Raw genomic sequence first — 12393 nt, forward strand, 5'->3', positions numbered from 1 at the left:
GGCAGGCTAATGGGCATGCACACACACACAAGCAAACACAGTTCATTAACTTGAGTAGCTCTAACCCCACAAATAAGTCACGATTCGTTAGATTATGCCTCGTAAGATAGCCCATGCTAACATGTCGTGCTACTAAATCAAGGCTTGTTTACGCTGACTGAATGATCAGTCGGGCCATTCATCAGTCTGTAACAAACAAGTCATTGTTATTGGAGTGTTGTCCTGGAAGCCATTTGAATGTATCTTTTTCAGAGTGTTTGTTTTTCGTGTATGAGATGGCAAAGGTTGCACATGTGCCCAGAAATCTAAATTTCAAATTGTGACTATGACTGCACCTCTCCGTCACCCATTCCAAATGGGTGAAGGAGAGGGGAGTTTGAGAGAGGAAAGCAGCACTCAGTTGTTGACTCTTTGTGTCATCACCAGGGAATGCACATCTGGCACTGTGGTGGTGCTTAACGCCTTGACTGGCTGGTTTTACTCATGTATTTACTCACTCCGTCACAAACACACACTCAGACAGGGAGTTACCCAGGCTGCTTGAGATGTCTTAGCACTCTATTTTGAGTACTCCAGATTTAACTAATGCTCCCTTTTTGGCATTTCACTTGAAACAAAACATCCCTTATTTATCCATTAGCTGTGGTAAGTTGATTTTGGTCTGATTTAAAGCTCCCATATTATACACTTTTCGGTACTATTATACACCATATTATATGGTCTTAGTGGTCCCTAATACGTTTTTCTTTAATTGTTTGCTGAAAAAAACTTTCAGATAATTTATTGTACTATGCTGATGTTCAGCTAATCTCACAATGGCCTATTTTTTAAAAAGAGCTGCAGCTCCCCTCGTAAATATACAATCTTTGAGCTCCCCCCGCCCCCTGTCCGGAAGCGAAGCCAGATACTCCTCGCCCTCTGTCTGTCGGGGCCGTGGACCAATAAGAAATAGGGGTGTTGGCTGCACAGTGGAAGCTTCTGGCTTTCCAGTTTGTGAGGTCAGAAACGAGGAGAATTCTGACTGGAGTATATTGGGGGGGAGGGGTGGGGGTTTCAGAAAGGGGTAGAGTGAGAAAAGGAGAGATTGTTATTTTTAAAAATATTTTGGCAGTCTCTAGGCACACCGTGGACCCATGGATATGTTAGAACACATTTAAAAAGTGCATTTAGCATAATATGTGACCTTTAAGTTGGATTCTTTTGATTATTTTTAGTGTATTCTGGGTAAAATAATAATAATTGAAGGATGATGATTGCAGAGACATACAGTATTAAGTGCAGATGCTTCCATACAGAGAATGAGGGACCATTAATTGTTTCATGAGTAAGAAAATATGTAAATCGTGGTGTATGCTTTGGCTTTCACCGTCACCAGATCTCAACCCCAATTGAAAACCTGTTGGAGATATTGCAATATAGTGTTCTTTAAACAGGGCTCTCCGCCACCATCATAAGAACCGCAAATGACGGAATATCTTTTGTATGAAAGATGTTTATCCCCCCAGTAGAGATCTGCAGGCTAAGAGAATGTAGAGCACTGAAGCTGCTCTGGCACCATATGGCAGCCTATGTAGTAGTACATATTTAATTTATCATGCGCCATCTGTGTTGTATGACCCGCACTCTATAACCCATAGCGTTGCAAAATGGCCAACACGCACAAGGACAAATTGGCAAATAAAAATAGTAAAACATGCAGGCATATCGTCTGATGTTTCTGACTTAAAGGCGGGTCCTCTTAATAGATTTTGTCTTGCCCAGGTGTTTGAATTGTTTTCATCAGAGGATGGAGTCTGGTCACTTATCAAGGAGTTGGCTTGTGTTCTCAGTTGATTTCAGTTGTAAAGCTGTCTGCAGCACAATTATCAGGAATTAGCAGGTGAACCTTGAGTTTAACTAACTAATAAACGTTGCCAAAATTTGGTAATTTGTCAAAATGAGTTCTACAGTGAAAAATCAATTACCATGATCTAGTGTGTTTCTACTACTGTAAACAAGCTGCATTTCGTCATAGACACAGATTACTTTCAAAATCACTTAGATTAGATTTGTGGATGTTTTTTTTATTTTCTGTAGCCCATAACATTTCAGAAAAGGGTGTAGTAATATTCAAGTAAACAGGACGGTCATGAGAGTCCAAAAGGAAAGCGAATCCCTAAGAATCTTTATCCGTCAAAATGACACGTTAGCTTGATAAATTGATCTTTAATAATAGATGAATCCATTATTTATAATGACACTTCAGCACTATTCCTGTTAAACACAAGGACAGCAGGCTTTATCAACAGGCTTCCTTTTCCAGGAGCATCTGTTTGTAGTAGCAACATCGTCCTCTGTCTCTCACCTTGATGTTCTCAGGATGTGGGTGCCCTGTGATTTACTGCAACAACATGTCTGTAGCAGTTTAAATGTAAATGTGACAATCTCCCAGGCTTTGCCAAGGATAAGGTTCTGCTTCACTCCTCCGTGCTTTTGTGTGTGTGTGAGCGGGTGTTTGTGTGTGCAGTTGTATTGCTAGCTGCATGTTACCCCCCATGTGTTAGCATGCATAACCTTGGAATCTATCCTTCCTCTCTAAGCGTCATGGGATGGCTCAGAGGACAGGGAAATAGCCAATCAGCCATTAGGGTCACCCCAGTCAAATGACCCTGTAGACTATCTGCCTCCCATCCCCCCTTTCTTTCATCTCACTCCTCGTCACGTTTATACTGTTCACACATGCTGCACACCAACACACATACTCACAGTTCACATCCACTCAAAAGTGTTCGCTGTGAATGCATATTTAAGACGAAAATATCCAGGACAATACAAGTTGTGTGTAACTGATGTGTTGCAGCTAAAATTAGCCCCACCATTGAGTCCAATCACAAGGGAGGAAGAAGGGAGGGAGGAGAGGAAACCAAGTGTGGGAGTTGGGTGAGGATGGAGGGAACAAATGGAAGTCAGTAGAGGACACAAGATAGGGTGACACACAAGACAAAAGTGCAAGTTGCAACTTATTCCAAGCTATTTTCACTTGTAGCTTGTGAAGCAGTTTATGCCTATGTTTGATCTTTCTGCAAGTGAATCCATAATGATAAAACTAAAACTAAAAAATAACAAAAGCATGGCATGTATATTGAATTTAAAAATGATTAAGAACATATACCATAAATAAATAAATAAATACAATAACCTTGAGGTTTAAAAATAACTGCTGCCATTTATAGATATAAGAAAAGGTTCGGATGCACTATCCCCTAATACAGAGTCCAATCAAGGGGGTGTGAAGTGTTACAAGTACATCTGATAAAGAGGTTGTAACATCATCGCTTCCCTAGAAATAACACATATATGGCAATACAAATCAGTTGTATATTAACACAATTTCTAGGAGACAGGCGTTTGCACTGCAGATTGATTGGTTAGGAGAATAATAAGGTCCTGAGGGAAACTGAGGTATGTAGCCAGTATAGATAATGGAGGGAATTGGTTATGTAACTGGTCCTTCATTACAATCCGAGCATTAGGCTGGAGGCAACTGGCAGGCATCCAAAGGTTTAGTAGGCTACATTGCAGTTTTCCAGCCGCAAGGAGATGAATGGCCGACCGTCTCTGAATCTGGGAGAGATGAAATGGCATGTAGTTTGATAATGTTTCTAAGATTATACAAGAAGGATGTGCAGATAATGTTAAAGGTAAATTGCATATAGTATCACCTTTACTGCTTCACTGTCCTTTCCCTTGCAGATGGAGTTATGGCGGATTTAAATTCAAGCACATGCCCATTACACTCAACATATAGTACCTTACCTACTTATATCTTACAAACGCCCCTGTACTCTGAACATCTTGTGTGGGTGTGTGCAGCTGTGTGACAGATGAGTAATGTGATGAAGAGTGAAGTGCAAGGGGGATGGTAGGCAGGAGGGCTGGTAGTTGCCAGGGCAACCTGCTCCAGTCTCCAGTGTCACTTGATGGGGGTGACCCTGACAGCCACAGTGTTCCCTGTACTATTCAATAAACACCTCATGTAGCTAGCCGTGGAGCTAACTGAATCAGGCTAGCCGTCGGATGACGAGTGCTGCAGCAAGGGTTGACATTGTGTATACTGTACCAGCCATACATTGAACATGGCTAACATTTTGGCTACAGCTGGTAACTGTATATGAGAGTGCTCACACAGAGGGACTTAGGCAGTGATCAGTAGAGAGCCAATTATCCAGTCACTTACAGACACTCCACACTCCCACCAAGGGAACAATGTCTAGAGTCTACAGTAATGAGCACACAGCAGCCTCTTTCTGTCAGAGCCCAGCTCAGCATAATGGCACAAATACACATGCAGTGGACAAGCCTGGGGACATAACATACACACACACACACACACACACACACACACACACACACACACACACACACACACAAACACACTTGTAAGACAAATGAACTACCAGAATTAGCAAGCTTAGTGGATGCATATTTCGTTTTCTGCAGTCCCTGTTCGTGACGAACACAGACTGCAGAAAAATAAATGTGAGTGGTCCGGTAGAGAGTGACTGTGGGTTAGGGCGGGGTCCCATGTCTGAGGCGCGTGGATGCAGCAATAATGTAAACATTGCTGAGGTTGCCTCCCTAGCATAACATCAAGACAAGCACTCCATCACACAGACTCATTGGGCACAGCAGCAGGCACCCCAGTCCACCTACACCCTTTCTCTCTCTCAAACACACGTTCACACACACACACGTGCATACACACACACACTCACACAGTAGTCCCACAGCAAGAGAAAGCATACATGCAAATATGCTGACATACAGGCACCAACATATTGAAACTGGGGTCTTTAATAAGTACTATGTAACGCTTATACACAGAGGCACACACACACACACACACACACACACACACACACACACACACACACACACACACGTGCAAACACACATAAACATACTCTCACTCTGTCATCTACAGAATGGGGCCACACACATGGCAACACAGCTGTCGGGTCCACAGCACTACTGTGCCTGCTGCTCACACCACATACGGAGGAGGCCTCTTCACTTGGCACCCTGCATGTGAATGTACCTTCAGGCTATTGTCAAAATGAACAAGGTCATAATCAACTGCTGCTGAATACTGAATGACAAAATTGTTCTGAAGCATATTTACTTGTTTATCTCACTTCCATTCTGTCTGTCTGAATATTATTTTTGAAGAAATAGTCAGACATTTTGTAAATATCATATCATATAATGGCTATCTCTTTCCTGCTGTTCCAGTCTTTATGCTAAGCTAAGCCAAAGTCTTCTGGCTGGAACCTCATATTTTCCATAAAGTGGTATCGACCCCCTCATCTAACTCTCTGTGACACATTCTAAAGGAATTTTTAATTTATTGTAATATTGAAATAATTCAATATTATTCTAATCAAATTACACTCCATTTAGTGTCATTTTTTTCGGAGACTCTTTCATTTTCTTCCCACAACTACAACCACATTTTTAAATCTGGGTCCTATTCTTGTTCCTCTCTTTCATCCCTTTCAGAGAGATTGTTATGCAAGAGCTAGAGCGTGGCGTGCTGTCAATTTAATCTGGGCGGGATGACGTATGTGTCTGTCACACAGAGAGAGAGAGAGAGAGAGAGAGAGAGAGCAACAGTGAAACAAAGGTGGAGCGAGGCAGAACTATGCAGCTGAACTTTTAATCCTCTTAGCGTCCTAAACTATCGATACTTAATTTATCTGCCCTTCCCTGTTATTACAATCTATGTATCCGCTTGCTGGTACATTTTCCTTTGAGGCAAAGATGAATACATTGTAAATCTTGCTTTGCTATTCATTTTCTCTCGCCTCCTGCCTCATCCATCCCTTTAGAGTTCCTCCATCCTCCCTGCACTATCAGTAACAACTCCTCATTTGCTCTCCTTTATATGCCCCTTCTCTTCCCTCTCTACCCTCCCCATCCCTCGGCCCCCCTGCAAGGTCGTTCCCAAGGACAGCCTGCTCCCAGCATCCCCCTTCCTGATTGGCTGATAGGTATTAAAGGGCCAGCTCCCTTCCGCTTAGGACATGGATCGACTCCAGCTCTGCCTCTATATGCTGTCAATGTTCCCATCACTGCTGAGGCTACTGTATTTACCACACACACACACACACACACACACACACACACACATAGCAAGCAGCTCACAAATCCAGAGATATGTCCACAAGGTGCTGAGAAAATATCTGACCTATACTCACATTCACAGACTATCCGGTCTCTTAAATCAAGTTGGGGCTGTTTTCTGTACTTTACATGACAGGTCACTTATCAGACTGACAAAAAATGCTGGCCTGCAAATATGCACAGAGGCTATGAAAAACACTTGATCCATGCTACAGACAGCCAGCACCGTCCGAGCCTAGCAAACCTTTTCCTTTGCGATAAGTGTGCGTGACACACTACAAGCTCAGCAGACCAAAAAAACACACGAAGCCAATAGCTTCAAAGCAGCTATAGACAGTCAGCAAAATGGCCACCACAGTGAACCAATTTAGCAAATGAAGTGTCTCAGATGGAAAGAGGATTGAAGGATTTTTGATTAAAAAATAACCAGCATACAACTCTGAAAAAACTGAGTGTGCCACTCAAGAGGGTTCACTGAGTCCACCAGTCCCCATATCAGGTGTGTGTGCTGATCTGCTGAATAATCACTACTACTCAGAAGCAGTTTCCCCTCTTGTATTAAGAAATTTGACATTTGAGCATTAGATATCTCCCAATAAAAAATATGTTTAGATGAAAACAACTCACCCAGCCATAGAAATCTCTCATATCTTTAGTCTACTGATAGTATGAGGCTACAGCCAATTGCCTGTTAGCTTAGCTTTGTGCAAAGGCTGGAGGCAGGGCAGGCATGTCTCTCTCCAAAGGTAAAAGCATCTTACTACTAGGACGCCTGCTCATCAATGAACAATTCCTGGAGTCTTGATATAAACAGGAAGTTGCAAGCTGCCAACTTCCAGAGAAGTTATTGCACCCGGCCAAGAAATACAACAGCACAAAATGTCCATATGACTACAGAATATTTTTTTTATTTTCGACACATTTGGACAAAGCCAAACCCCTCTGTTTTCAGTCTTTTTGCTAAGCTAAAAGATACTTGTAATTGGTGATAAAACGTCATACACAATGATAAACAGGGTTTGGCAGCCGCTATTATATTTTTAATCAAATATGAGTCTTGAATGGCAGTCTGCTGTCGACACAGATTCCTAAGTATGTGTAGCATAGATAGTCTGTCTCTCCGGACAGAAAGGTTTTTATGTGGACCATTCTATGTTTTAATGGCTGAATATCAGCATACAAACTTTTCAGAAGTTTTTATGGTAGTTTAAACGTGCTTTAAGTGCATGTTGAGAATAGAATAAATACAGTACCTACTAAAAGGGAGTTACATACTGTACAATGTGGCTTGATGTTTGCTTTCTAATGGCCTTTCAGCGTTGTAAACTCCATTAAATGCTCTTTCACCCATACGTCTATCGACCATGATTCTGTTTAAAACAAGACGTTGTAAGGAAACCACTGAGTTCAAATTAGCAGCTGAGCTGACAGTCTCTTGGGGAAACATTCCAATTTAACTAACTGAAACAAGTGCACATTTCAACAGTCAAATTCACTTGAATCAGTAAACATTTTAGATTGCATGCAGATCAGCTGCAACTTAACATTAAATACAGTGTATACGATTCTTTGTTTGCTGTTTGCAGAGATTACTCAGACAGTATTGTAAATGGTATTATGTAGGTGGAGCAGGGTTTTGCTGCAGTGGCGGTGGTGCTGAAAGGACAGCTACTATAGGAGGAAAAGGGGTCAGGGAGGACAGAGGGAGGCTTTACACATAAATTGAAAGAGAGGAGGTGCCTGTGTTCATTTGAGTTGATCATCACATTAATTTGATGAATACCGTGCCTCTAACATAATTGTATATGCATTTTTGTCTGCAAATTCTGGGTATACTCGGAGGCATGTGTGTTGTGAGTCTTTGCTTCTTCTTCCTCCATTACATGTTAGTCAATTTAAATTTTTTAATGTCATATTCAAATGAGATTGATTTGGGCTTTTTCACAGTGGACATTTTGTCATGTGCTAGCAGGAAAAGCATGTGTGTAATTATTAACCTGATTAAAGGCTTCATTGGGTGTCCATTGTCTAGAGCCCTTGTGTTGCACATGATAGCAGGGATTACCCTCACAATTAAATGGCATGGAGGTGACAAAACGTCTTTCATGAAAGATGTCTACTTCGAATTCAAGACTGTTGTCAGGATTCTAAGATACTAAGGTTATAAATGTTGTTTTCAGTTCGGCCCTTATACGCTGCCAGGAATAAACTAACGATGGAGAAATATTGAATATTTAAAGGCCATGCACACAGGTGATTTCACTGATTTTAGTTGATGCCACCTCAGCACGGTGTGGGTGTGTGCGAACTGTCCTTAATGTGAATGTGTGTGTGTGTGTGTGTGTGTGTGTGTGTGTGTGTGTGTGTGTGTGTGTGTGTGTGTGTGTGTGTGTGTGTGTGTGTGTTCCCATGAAATATAGTTGGTAAGAAGTACCAAGTAAGAGTGATGAAAAAGATAGGAGGCAGTTTTTAAAAAAGCTCAGCAGTATCACATCGCTACAAACTGACATGTTTCTGACATATTTTTCTTTCTTTCTTTCTTTCTTTCTTTCTTTCTTTCTTTCTTTCTTTCTTTCTTTCTTTCTTTCTTTCTTTCTTTCTTTCTTTCTTTCTTTCTTTCTTTCTTTCTTTCTTTCTTTCTTTCAAGTTTCCAATTACCTACTTGTGTTTTATTTCATCTTGAGCACATTTTTCAAACCCTCTTCTGTTTCAATATACAGTATTGACATATTCCTGTTTTTTGCTGCTGCTTTTCAGACTCTGCCCTACCCTCAATTTCTCTTATCTTGTCCTTTGTCACAAGTCTGACATTCCATGACAACAGGGCCTTTATATTGGCAGCCCTGTGTCACTCTTTCCACCCTAAATCCCAGAGGAATTTTTCCACCACCCTCCAGGGCTTCCTTCCTACTTTGTTTCTATCTTATTTCTCGTCCTCTTCACTGCCTCCCTTCTCACGCCTCGCTGCTGTCATCCTCCTTAACCCCATCTGCCATTCCATCATCTGTCCCCTGTGATCTCAGCCCCCTCCTCATTCTGTGCCCATCTCTTTCTCTCTCTCTCTCTCTCTCTCTCTCTCTCTCTCTCTCATTCTCTCTCTCTTTCTTCCCATGTTCTCTCTGCTTATTTCCTTCCCTTCTTCCTGCTCTGGACACTGTGAGTGGAACACAGATTATGTCAGACATTTATAAAACCGGATTAGCCCGGATCACCTTCACACACTTACATTCACATTCACATTCATGCACCCACACACATACAAACGACCCCCATTCAAACCCTAATTTTGACTGTGCATGTTTATTATATGGCATGTCGACACCCCTGATAACAACCGTTTACGCATTTCAGACTGGGTCGGTTTTTCATCATTCCGACAAGGCCTGCAAAAGAGAGAAACCCAACATTGGCTACCGACATCAACCTAGTGCTTTTGTGACTGAATGGGTCTGAATCCCAAAATCTTGTGAGCTTTGCCAGAAGAGTGGATGCTGTTATAGCCAGCATATTAATGCCAAATATTTTGGAATAAATTGTGATACATGAATGTTATCTATGGTTGTCCACATATTTCTGGTCATCTAGTAAGGTATGCAGATGCACTAAATTCCGCGGCACACACTCACTCTGTCTTATTTTTGCTTATACATGATTTCCTAAAGAATGTACCCGGGGCCCATGACACTAAGACCTCATGATATACATTATTCATCTGTAGAAATGACTCACTACTCTACACTACACTACACTACACTGCACTACAAATCAACATCATACTTTCCAAAATCACTGACAACACATACTATCAGAAATACACAGGGTCTGTATGGACGCCTACTGTTCGGGACACATATGTCAGCTTCATGTAATTTTGCATGATACAGCACTGTCTGCATGAGCAGCATCCACTGAGCCAGAATCAGTTGGAATAACCATACCACTTTTCTCTCTGTGTCATCCCTCCCCTCCTTCTCTTCATTTCTCCCTGCCATTCTTTCCTCTTTGCATCCCCCTCACCCATCCCTCCATGTCTGACTCAGCAGAACAAGTCAGATACAAGGTCATCTGACTGCTGTTGCTGTGGAGACCAAGAATTGGGGGGACATTTTCATCCCCTCCTAAGTTTTACTGAAAGGCAGGGAGGTGTGCGGTGGTGGGGCTGTGGGGCAGGAAGGAGTGAGAAACATGAAGGTATGACAGAGGTTAGGAAAGGATACTACTGGCAGCCATTTTGCTTGAGATGAAATTGAAAATAACTTTATTAGCAGCACCTCTGTGACAAAGTCACCCTCATGGGCAGCACTGTGGGCTCCAGGATCAAATTCCATCAACTTATCCTTACTGTACATTTCCTATACGGTATACATGTCTTCACACTTTTGTGATGCGAAGATATTGTAATAATTGAATATCTAAGAAATGTGCTGTAAGACTGATTGTAAAAACGTTGGCCCTAGAATAAATATTAAGTTAAAGGACATACTGATTTTTGTCTATGTTGCAGCCTTAAAATTGAAAACCATATTAAACCAAGACAGACACAAATTTAATTTGTGTTTATGGTATCTTTCTTGATTCAGTCATGAGAACCAACCCTTACGTAATCTATTAATACATCAAATATATTGCATGTGATTGTTCATGTTACTTATCAGGACTGTTAGCAGTAAACCAGCAGAACAGAGGGAGGTAAACGGTTAATGAACAACATTAATCTGGATTTGCCTGCTACTATATAAGCTGTGCAAATTGTTCTTCAGAAATGAGACCTGGGTCAAAGAGTAATGTAATTAGAAGTGTCAACATTTGCTTGCACATCCTGAGAGTGCTGTAGGCGTGGAATTTGCCACTCTGGGAACATAATGCATACTTGAAACTTTACCCCACCCATCCGGTAGCTCAAGCACGTTAAGAAAACATGATTTATCACAGCTAAATCAAATGTGTGCTTTTTGTTAGTCCTCTGCAGTATTTCAGATTGATTGAATAGCAAACCCAACTGCACTGCTACTTGCTTGCAGACAGTTGTAGCCGACAGTTCTCTAACCGTGAGCTAACCCTGCTGATGCTCTATAGGGTTTGTGGGCCTGCAGCATGAGAGGCAGTGAGGCATGGCAACACACTACTGCAGGGACACCAGACTGGACTCTTAGCTTTCCCTATATGCAAATCAGGCCTGGCTTTGCAGGCACGCATGTCTGTGTTAGTGTTCGTGTGCAACTCGGTGACTCTGTGTGCTCTGGCTGCTGCATCGTCGCTTCAGTGAAGAGCAGAGAGGGGGGGGGGGGGAGGGGTGATGGGCTGGGGCCTGCAACTGCAACTAAATGCTGCATGTTGGCCAGGCTCCTCTCGTTTTCACACTCTATCTCTGAATCTCTTTGGCATTGTTTGACACACACAATCTGTCAACCAATCTATTTTCTTGCCTGTCTTCATTTTTTGTTCCACACTCTCCATGCCCTTGGTATGCCTGCCTCCCTTCCTGTCTCATTTTTCATTTCAGTCCCTCTCTCTTCCAGACGTTAGTGTTTAAAGAATGCAGTTTGATTTGTTAAACTTGTTCATCCCTCTCTCTGTTTTGGGATACTTGCTGCAGCTGTCAGTCTTGTATGTCAACAGTATATATAGTATATATATATATTTTACAACTGTCTTCATACAAGTCAAGCAGAGATGCAGCTTGTGAAGGAAGTTATTTTAAGGTTGGAGGTCAACTCAGGTGGAAGAATATTTCAGGAGACTTGGATGAATTATGAAGCAATATTTATTACAGACTTGGCCAAGGAGAACCGGACTGCAACTCTCGTGACTTGCACTTCAATTCTGCCAGACACATGCTTAGAGCTGTGTCTTAACCTTGCGCTATCTCTAACACTTCCCTGGCTCGAGTACCAAGCGTACCAATGTTTTGGTTCAGAGCTGAACACAGTGAACCATAACTGGAGTAGAAGGAGATGAGACTTTATCTATACAACTGACCTAAGTGTCTCCTAACAGGCTCCAAGGCTGACCTAGAGTCTGTGAGACAGACACACAAGATAGGCGTACATATGAACTATTAATCTTTACCATTAATATTACAACTAAAGACCCAAAATTCCCTCACACAGTTCAACAGTCAACAAATAGTGCTGAAACAAGCCAGGTTTGATTCTTTAATTCCACTAAGGCACACCCATGTCAGTATTTTAACTTTGCCACAGAGTGCAAGTCTCTCTTGTTCAGCTAAAA

Source organism: Ammodytes marinus, assembly GCF_949987685.1.
Source record: "Ammodytes marinus genome assembly, chromosome: 13".
NCBI classification, from domain to species: Eukaryota; Metazoa; Chordata; class Actinopteri; order Uranoscopiformes; family Ammodytidae; genus Ammodytes; species Ammodytes marinus.